This window comes from Carlito syrichta, unplaced genomic scaffold (assembly GCF_000164805.1).
Source record: "Carlito syrichta isolate Samal-C Ts95f unplaced genomic scaffold, Tarsius_syrichta-2.0.1 Scaffold304227, whole genome shotgun sequence".
In the NCBI taxonomy this organism is placed as follows: domain Eukaryota; kingdom Metazoa; phylum Chordata; class Mammalia; order Primates; family Tarsiidae; genus Carlito; species Carlito syrichta.
The window spans coordinates 189,221-198,681 of NW_007248323.1; positions in this window are offsets into that span (position 1 = coordinate 189,221).

Below are 9,461 nucleotides of genomic sequence, written 5' to 3' on the forward strand. Positions count from 1 at the left end.
GGGCCTCTTCATTGTTTGTATTCTGAAGTCAGTTTTCTCAATGTCTGCCCTCCCAGGGGTCTGGGAGAGACCCATATTCTTCTTTTGGTTTTTCTTCATTTGTGTAGATTTTTCTCTCTCTCCCCCTTTCCCTCCACTTCTTTAATTCTGTTTTTCCGGGAAAGTGGGGTTGCTTTTGCTTCGCTTGTGCAATCTCCTGTTCTTCCTTATGAGGGTGCTATGACTTTGTTTACTTTTGAGGCTGGAGTGTGGGCTGTGGGTTGTACTTTTTGCAGTTTGAGGTTTAATTGAGGGTGAAGTTGTGATTTAGAATCTATCTGCTGATTCCAGCATCCACCAACAGGTGTATGGGCCCACTGAAACCTATTTCCCACTGCCTTACAATCTGTCTGTGCAGTGGAATGTAGGTTTGGTCCCTGGAACAAAAGCAGGTACAAAAGAGGAAAATAATGGAGGAAGGGGGGTCAATAGGAAGTTAGAAAGAGAGAAGAGTGAGAGGTAAAACAGACATACACACCAACTAACAGGTGAAAAAGAGACACAAGACCAGTGAGAAGTGAAAAAGACATGCAAGCAAAATTCCCTAAAGAATTCTGGTAGCTACACCAAGGCAGAACAAAAAAATCATGCCTTTTCATGTGTTTTCCCCAACAGAAGCAGATAGTGTAAGTCAAAAGGCAAACAAAAGTGAGCAAAACAGCCAAAATGATAAAATCAAAAGTCAAAATAAGAAATCAGACTAGCTCTGGAATCTTTCCTGAGTGTCTAAAGTCTCTTCAGCTCTGATCTCCAGCCTCTCTTCTTTGCTTTCATTGCAGGCAGCTACATTTACTCACAGATTGGGTTTGTTCTTTTAGCCTGCTGCCTGAGAGGTCTATTATGCTTAGTTTCCTGCATCTGATTCTTTGTAGGGGAGGGAATTTGTTCCCTGTTTAGTGACATTACCTTGGGAACTGAGGTGGAGGCTGCTTGTAGGTGGGCAGGGTAATGTAATTCTGCCTGGGAAATGGCCAAGGTGGCAGCTCCTCTTTCACAGATCCTTTCTCTCCGCTCATCTGGGTCCCTGGGAGATCCACTATGATGGGCTGTGGTGGCGTGCCAGGCACCGGGGATCAGCTGCAGAGGTGGGCGCTGGATGGGTGTGCCACCAGTAGGCTGGGGTGGAGGAGGGAGTCAGGAGTTCCCTCCTCTGGAGCTGAGAGCCTCTGATCAGCACCTCCTTATGATATGCTGTTCCCTTACACAAGCATGGGGTCGCATGCTGCGTACCTTAGCCAGGGTGGGCCCAGAGCTCCAGAACTCCAAAGGGCAAGTGGTGAGTGGTGAGAGTGGCCCTGGGCCCCTCACAGGGTCCATCAGCCAGAAATAGAGCTGGTATCTCTGAGGGGCTGGTGCCCAGGGCCTCTCTGGGTGACCAGTGGCTTGGTGCTGGGTGCTGGGTTAGATGATATAGCCAGGGAGGGAGTCTAGACCTGAGACTCCTGCACGGACAGGGGTCATGTATAGTGGAGCAGCAGCACCTGGGGGCCACAATATCCGGCCCTGTGTGGGACCAAGGGTGTGGCTGCCAGTGGGCAGGGCATGGGGGAAGGAAAGTAAGAGTCTTTTTGGGAACTCATGTTTGGAGAATCTCACAATTCCACCTATGCTATCGCCATCTTACTGGAACTCCCCATATCATATTTCTTTATCCAGTTTTTCATTCTATGCCTTTTCAGTGGTGCATTTAGTCCATTTATATTCAGCCTGATTATTGAGATGTGAGAGTTTATCCCTATAAGGAAGTCCTTATAGACTTTGTTATTGTTTGTTTATTCATTTTTTTGTTGGGTTTTTTTTTTGGATTTTTGGATTGATTTATGTGTGTGTTTTCAAATCTTGCTGTCATGGTGCATGCTTTATTGGTTCTTTCTTTTCTTTTATTCTTGGAAGGAACATGGTAATTTCTTCTTTCTTCTTTCTTCTGTGCTTAATACCTTCTTAAGTGTTTCTTGTAGAGTTGGTCTGGAGGTAGCATACACTCTTAGAGATTGATAGTCTGGGAAGGATTTCAATTTTCTATCATTGATGAAGCTTAGCTTAGCTGGGTAGAAAATTCTTAGTTGGAATTGGTTATCTTTGAGTGTTTTGAAGATTGGGTTCCATTCTCTTCTAGTCTGCAGTGTTTCTTAGATAAATCTGCTGCTATTCTGATTAGTTTTCCCCAGCAGCTAGTCTGACGTTTCTGTCTTTTTGCCTTTAGGATTTTTTTCTGTGAAAACTACTTTGTGTAAGCAAATTACTATGGGTCTAGGAGTTGGTCTTCTTATTTGATGCCTTACAGGGCGTCTCTGTATCTTGCATTAGGATTGTCACGTCTCTGATGAGATGCGGGAAGTTTCCTTGCATGACCTCTTGGAATGTTTGTTCCAGGCAGGTTTCATTCTCCTTATCTGCTTCAAGAATATCTATCAGTCTTAGGTTTAGTCTCTTAAAATAGTTGCACATCTCCTAAAGGCTTTGTCTTCTCTTAAAGATTCTTTTCTATGTTTTTAATAGAATGACTTAATTCCAGATTTTGGTCTTCAAGTTCTGAGATTCTTTCTTCTGCCTATTTAATTCTGCTTTCCATGCTTGTCAGTGTATTATTTATTTCATTTACTGTATTCTTTATACTTTGCATCTCAGCCATTATTTCTTTCATGTTTTCATCTGGCTTTTCTTGGTTCTTGTTCATCTTTCCCATCCATTCTGCATTTGTAGTCTGCATTTGTAGTCTGAGACCAATCACACTGGGTGCCCTTCATTGTTTGAATTCCAAAGTCTGTATGCTCATGGACTATCCTCTTTGAACTTTGTGTGGTACCTGTGGTACTTCTTTGATTTTTCTTCATTTATGGTTGGTTTTTATTTTTTCTTTACTTCCGTTACTCAGTGAGAAAAGGAGTAGTTTTCACTTCTTTTTGCTCAACCCCCTATTCTCTTTTGAATAAAGTCTCTGGACTAGTTCAATTTTTGAAACCAGGTTGGAACAGGGGAACTATGTTACTCACTTGCAGATTTGAGATTTGAATGATGTGTGTTAGGTACTACTAAGATTCAAAAGCTGTCTGACAATCACAGTGTTTGCTGATTTGTGTGTGTGTTCCCAGAAGTCTACTTCCCACCACCTTACAGTATGTCCATACAGTGAGAGCATATGTATCTCCCCTGGGTACAAAATAACATGAAGAAAGGGAAAGTAGTTAATAGAGAATGTGGAGGGAATGACAATGGAGAGAACAAAGAGAGAAGGAAAAAGACACAAACCAGCAAACAGGGAGGCAACCAAAAAGAGGGAGAAAAAAAAAGGAGAGAAAATCATACCAAAGTAGTAACAAAAGTAAAACAAAATAAAAAAAAAAAACAAACAGCACATAAACAAAAAAACCAAAAACCCAAGGAAACTAAAATCGATAATATGAGGAAATTTTCACACTCACATATAGTCTTACTGGACAGAAAGAAGAAGGAGAATGGGTAAAACAGAATGAAATGTCCATTCTCAACAAGCTATATTCAAAAAATTAGGTAAACTTATGCAGATATAATAAATGAAAAACAAGAACAACAAAACAACAACAACAAAACTTATGTAACTCTTGAGCACCCTCTTTCAGCAGTTTCAAGGCTTTAGGTTTCTTGTAGGACTGACCAAAGTACTGCTTCTCTTAGCTGGCATCAGGGAGGTGGAGTTTCAGAAGGGAGGAGCTTCCAACTTTTAAATCCATCCCACTGTTCACCTCTTGCAGTTGTGAAGAGGCTTGAAGGTGATCCACATATGTTTAACACTTTCCATGTGTGCTGATCGTAACATTGCCTACCTGAGTCACATATTTCACAAGTCACTGGGGAAATGGTGTAGGGTCACTTTAAAACTCACCCCTACTCATTCACTGTGAGTGGAGACTGGGTCCTTAGGTTGCAGTGCAGACCACAAGTACTTCAAATCTAACCCCCTGTTATCCCGTGGAGTTCAGGGAAGACTGCAAACTGCCCCCAGCTGATCCAATCATGTTCTGGTCTCTTGGTGCGTGTTGCTCAGGAAGTTGCCCACCTGAGTCACACATCTCATGGATCACTGGGAAAAAGAACACTGGGTCACTTTAAATCTCCTGGCCATTTTGCTGTAATGTAGGACTGGGTTCTTCCACAGGGCAGCCACGGCAAATTATTCAGTTGGGGGATAGGGTGCCTGGGTCTCCTTGGCAGGGACTCTGGTTGGGTTACTATGGCATATTTTCTTGCAGTTCCTCTTGCTGGTGTCTGACCTGGGACGAAGGCTGCAGTGGCAGGCGGCACCTGCTGCAGGTGATTTTTGCCATTTTAATTCCTTTTGTTACCTTTACTAGAGTGCTATAGAGATGGTGCCTGCCTCTGGGCTGAAGAGCGCACAGAGGTCCAAGCAGCTGCACAAGGCAGCTGCTTAAGCCGGAGATCTTGGTCCTCTCTGTAACGTTTGGAGATACCGAAAGAGGCACAGGACAAAGGGCTGGTATAAACCAAGCGTTTATTGGGGGAGAAACTCCCGGGCGAGGTCCCGTGGTCCAGAAAGATGGGACAGGGGAGTCGCACCCAAGGAGGGGCAGGCTTGGGTTTTTAAGGGTGCTGTATTTGGGGAGGTTGTTGGGGGTAGCAGTGAAGCGGGGAGACAAAGCATCGCATCCAGCGTGGGCTGGAAAGTTTCTGTCTGGCTCTTCTCAGCAACTGGCGGCAGGTTCTAGTAAGCTGGTATGTGGTTTGTGGGTTTAGGGTGGAGGGGCGCATGGAGGATCGGTGGGTGGAGGGGCAGATGGGGGAAGGTGAGTGCTGCTTCTCCCTGGGCCTAACATCCCAACCTTTTTGGTATAAGGGGCGTTGACTCAACCTGGCTGCTTTAAGCTGAAAGGGGAAGTAGTTTTACTGGAGGCTGGGATGGGGTGGCTTGGAGGGAAGTGGGGCATATGGATAGGGGTGCAGGAGTAGCTGATTGACTGCGACACAAGAAATTTTTTTTATGCGAGACTGCAAAAAATTAGACAGGGTGAAACCATAAGTAAAAGACAGATAAGTAGAACAGGTTCCAAGAATGGCATGACCCATTGGGTGATGCCCAAGTTTTATCAAGTAGAGAAGGGCGATTTTGTGGTGTTTTTTTGGCGAAGTTCTTCTCCCAGCTCCTGGAGGACGTTGACATTTTTCTCTACCAGTCCTGTTTTATTTTTCCTGGAGAAACAAGCAGGTTTTACCCTGACCGACTGTAAGGAGATCAAGGGCCCTGTGGTTCTGTAAAGTAACCCAGGCCAGAGAGGTTATTTCCCGCTGCAGGGATGCCAGGGAGCTTGCAGATGCTTCCAGAGCAGCTTGGAGCCTTTTTTCCAGATTTTGGGAAGAAAGGAGACTGTGTCCCAGTACTCCCCTGCCCAGCCCTCCAGCCGCCAAGGACATGGCAAACGTGAGACCAACCATGAGGGGGAAAAATGCTGCATGGCAGGCATGACAGGGAGTGGGAAAGGCTTTGAGTAAGAGTTTTTTTTTCAGAATAGAACATAAGCTGTGGCACAAGCTTTACCGGATAGCAACAAGGGTAAGAATTATTGATGGATTTGAAGAGGGTGTCATTACACTAAAAGAACTCACCCCTCGGAGCAGATAGAGTAGATGACATGGGTCTGGAGATGTTGCATGTGCAGGAGCTGAATGAGCAATGAGGAAGGCATACTGGAAGTTGGTGTAGATGGTTACCCGCTGCCCTTTAGATAGTTTGAGATCCCATGTAAGAGCAACAAGCTCCGCTTTTTGGGAAGTGGTGCCCAGAGGAAGGGGCTGGGTCTCGCGAACAGAGTCAGCAGAGACTATAACATAGGCCACCTGCTGGTGGCCTTGTGGGGTGCAGACCGGGGTGCAGACAGAACTACTATCCACCAACAGAGTGAGGTCTGGGAACTGAAGTGGTTGATCTTAAAATCTGTCCCTGGGTGGAATCAGGACCTCCATCACCTCCAGGCAAGAGTGGGTAGGCCCCGCATCAGAGGAGGGGAGAGGAAGTAGGGACACCAGGTTAAGGGGTGGTGAAGACTTTAGAGTTATCCCCAGGCTGTCCAGGAACAACAAATGGAACTCTTGTATCCTGGAGGGGCCGAGGAGAGAGAGCACCCGACGTCCTAACAGTATGTGGACTCTGTGAGGGGAGAAGACAGTGATATGGTGATGTAAGGAAAGTTTTAAAGCCTCCTTGGTTAGAACAGTGGCTGCCGCTAATGCCCGTAGGCAGGGTTGCCACCCCTGAACAGTGGTATCGAGCTGTTTGGAGAGGTAGGCTACCGGGCGGTGGGAGGCGCCCCCTGGGTGTGTTAGGACCCTCACAGCTATTCCACGGTGCTCATCTGTGAACAAATAGAAGGGCTAAGAGGGGTTAGGGAGACAGCGGTGGTGAAGACAGGAGGGTGTTGAGGAGAGTAACAAATGCCTCACGAACCTGAGTGGGGGAAGTGAGGGGCCCTGTAGACATTTGTTTGGTGGCCGCATATAGAGGTTTAGCTAACAAGGTGAAGTTCAGGTTGTGTGAGCTGGGTTTTTTGGGAGGACACCCGGTATGCCCTAGAGGTCAGGAAATCGAGAAGGGCAGCTGTGTGTGGGGGGGACAGCTCTTCAGATGGGCTGCAAAGTAAGAGATTATCCATGTACTGGATGAGGTGGCTAGGTTGGAGAGGGCAATCAGCTAGGTCGGCTGTGAGAGCTTGGCCAAAGAGGCGGGGGCTGTCCCGGAAGCCCTGTGTGGCAAGACCGTCCATGTAAGTTGTGCCTGTTCCATGTCCGGGTTCTCCCTGGTGAAAGCAAAAAGGGGTAAGAGTCTGGGTGTAGGGGGATAGTAAAGAAAGCATTTTTGAGGTTAATGACAGTGAAATGTGTTGTCTGAGGTGATATCTGAGATAAAAGAGTATAGGGATTAGGAACCACTGGGTGGAGAGGGACCACCACCTCATTAATGAGACGGAGGTCCTGGACCAAGCGGTAGTCTCCAGAAGGCTTATGGACTAGAAGGATGGGGGTGTTACATGGAGAGTTAACAGGTATGAGGAGGCCCTGAGAAAGCAAGCGAGTGATGATGGGTTTAAGGCCCTTATGATGTGTGGCTGAAATGGAAAACTGGGGTCTAGAAGGGAAGTTAGATGGGTTTTTAAAAATTATGCGAACCGGGGTGTGATGTTGGGTTATGACTGGGGTGGAAATGTTCCACACATTGGGGTTGACTAGGTGGGTGGGAGGGGAGGTGGCAGGTTTGAGCTGGGAAAAACAGAGACTACAGCAATATTGGCAAGGATTGGGGCCACCGATTGAACTAGCAGTGTTAAAGTGGCCCCCGGTTTTGAGAGGATATCCCTGCTGAGCAACGGAATGGGGCAGGATAGGACAATAAGGAAGGAGTGACTAAACATCCAATTACTGAGAGAACAAGGTAAAGGCAAGGTTTGAAGGGGGGCAGAAGCCTGGCATTTGATACCAATGACTGAGACCTGGGAAGGAGATAGAGGCCCCCAAAAGGAAGGCAGAACCGAATAGGTAGCCCCCGTGTCCACGAGGAACAAGATTGACCTACCCGCTACCTGGAGTAAGACCCCGGGCTCAGTGAGTGTAACTGGGGTCTGTGAGTCCAGGCATCCTCAGCTTTTCGCCAGTCCAAGCAGCTCATGGAGCAGAGCAGGCGGCTCAGCCACACCCCCATGTGAAGGCACCGGGGCTTGGCCAGGCCACGTGCAATCCGACTTTCAATAACCCTTTTATTTGCAGATAGGTAATGGCTTACCCAGTGGACGTGGGTTAGGGCACTGCTCGGCCCAGTGGCCCTCCTGGCCACATTTGAAACAGGCTCCTGGGGGAGCTTTGTTACCCGTCTCCGGACGTTGAGAGATCCCCGTACCCTGTTGCATTGGCCACAGGACTGCAACCAGGGCGTGGGCTTGCGCTTTAGCAGCCTGCTGGAGAAGCTGTTGTCTAGCGGTTTTTGCATTTTCCTCGTGGGCATTAAAAACCTTAAAGGCCATGTTTACCAGGTCACGGACAGGGGTTTGAGGGCCATTCTCTGCCTTTTTAGCTTTCTGCGGATATTAGGGGCAGATTGGGTAATGAAATGGATAGCGAGAATGGTGGGATGTGTACCCGAACAAAGCCATAGAGGCCAGCAACGTCTCAGAGAGGACAAATGGGCGCAGGAACAAGGGGGAGGGGAGGATGGTGCATGCAGTATGAACAAGTATGTGTACTGACTGGAGAGGGGAGGGAGAGCAGTGGAAGGGGAGAGTTGGAAGGTGAAGGAGGAAGATGGGGGTAGAGAGAGGGTGGATTGTACGGGGGCGGGTTGGAAGAAGGAGGAGGATTTGGAGGACAAGGGATTGGCGCAGTTAAGTTTTTCAGAAGATTTATGAGGGGGAAGACTCCGGATTGAGTGGGAGAGGCTTGTTGTATTTGGGTGGAGAGACTGGGGCAGATGGAATGAGGGAGGGGTCGGGAACAGAGGACAGGGAAGGGGCGGGAGTCTCCCTTCACCAGCAAGATTTGGGTTGTGGAACAATACTGACACAGGGAGGGATGGGAGCGCAGGAGCCAGAAGGCCTGAACATAGGCAATTTCCGATCACTTTTCGATGCGTTTGCAGAAATTATTTAAGTTAGTGAAGATGTTAAAATTAAAAGTTCCCTCGGGGGGCCATTTGGACCCATTTTCCAGTCTATACTGAAGCCTGGCCACAGTACAGAAATGGATTAGACGTTTGTGTTGAATGTCCGGGGTTAATCCCAATTTGTCGAGATTACTGAGAAGACAACCCAGAGGCGTTTTAGAATTAGATTTGGAGGGTTGGTTACCCATGTCGATTTAAATTTCCGGGGCCTGTCTGAGTCTGAAAAGGTGTCCCAATTCATGCAAAGACCTGCCGGGCAGAGTGAAGGTCAGGATAAACAGGGCGTCTCCAGGATTTATTGCTGACCGGAACAGAGGACTTTCCCTAGCACAGCTGTGATTTCTGATAGGAACGCCCGGAGCGGGAAAGAGAGACCGACACGGGGGAATTCACCTCACGAAAGTTTGAGTGGAGGAGTGGATTGGAGATTTGCCGTTGGGGCCGGAGGCGTCTGGGTGGGAGGTCATAACAAAATGCCTTGGATACAGTGGCCCTCACACAATTTGTGCATTTTCTAAATAAATGAATTGCAAGCCACCTGTTTTCCATGCCAGAAGTCTAGAAATCCTAGAGCTGAGAGGTTTGCTCTTATTTAGTGTGAAGAAGAACATAAGCAAGTGAATTGAAGAAGAAACTTCCTACAGTAGTTGATTCTTTACTATGGCACAGGGGCATTTTAAATTCTGGATTGGGGAAAAAAATGTTTTGTGATCAAATGAACCCAGTAACTGTCACAAAATGTGCCCTTTTGTTAGATGAACTTTAATCTACTCATGAGTCTGTG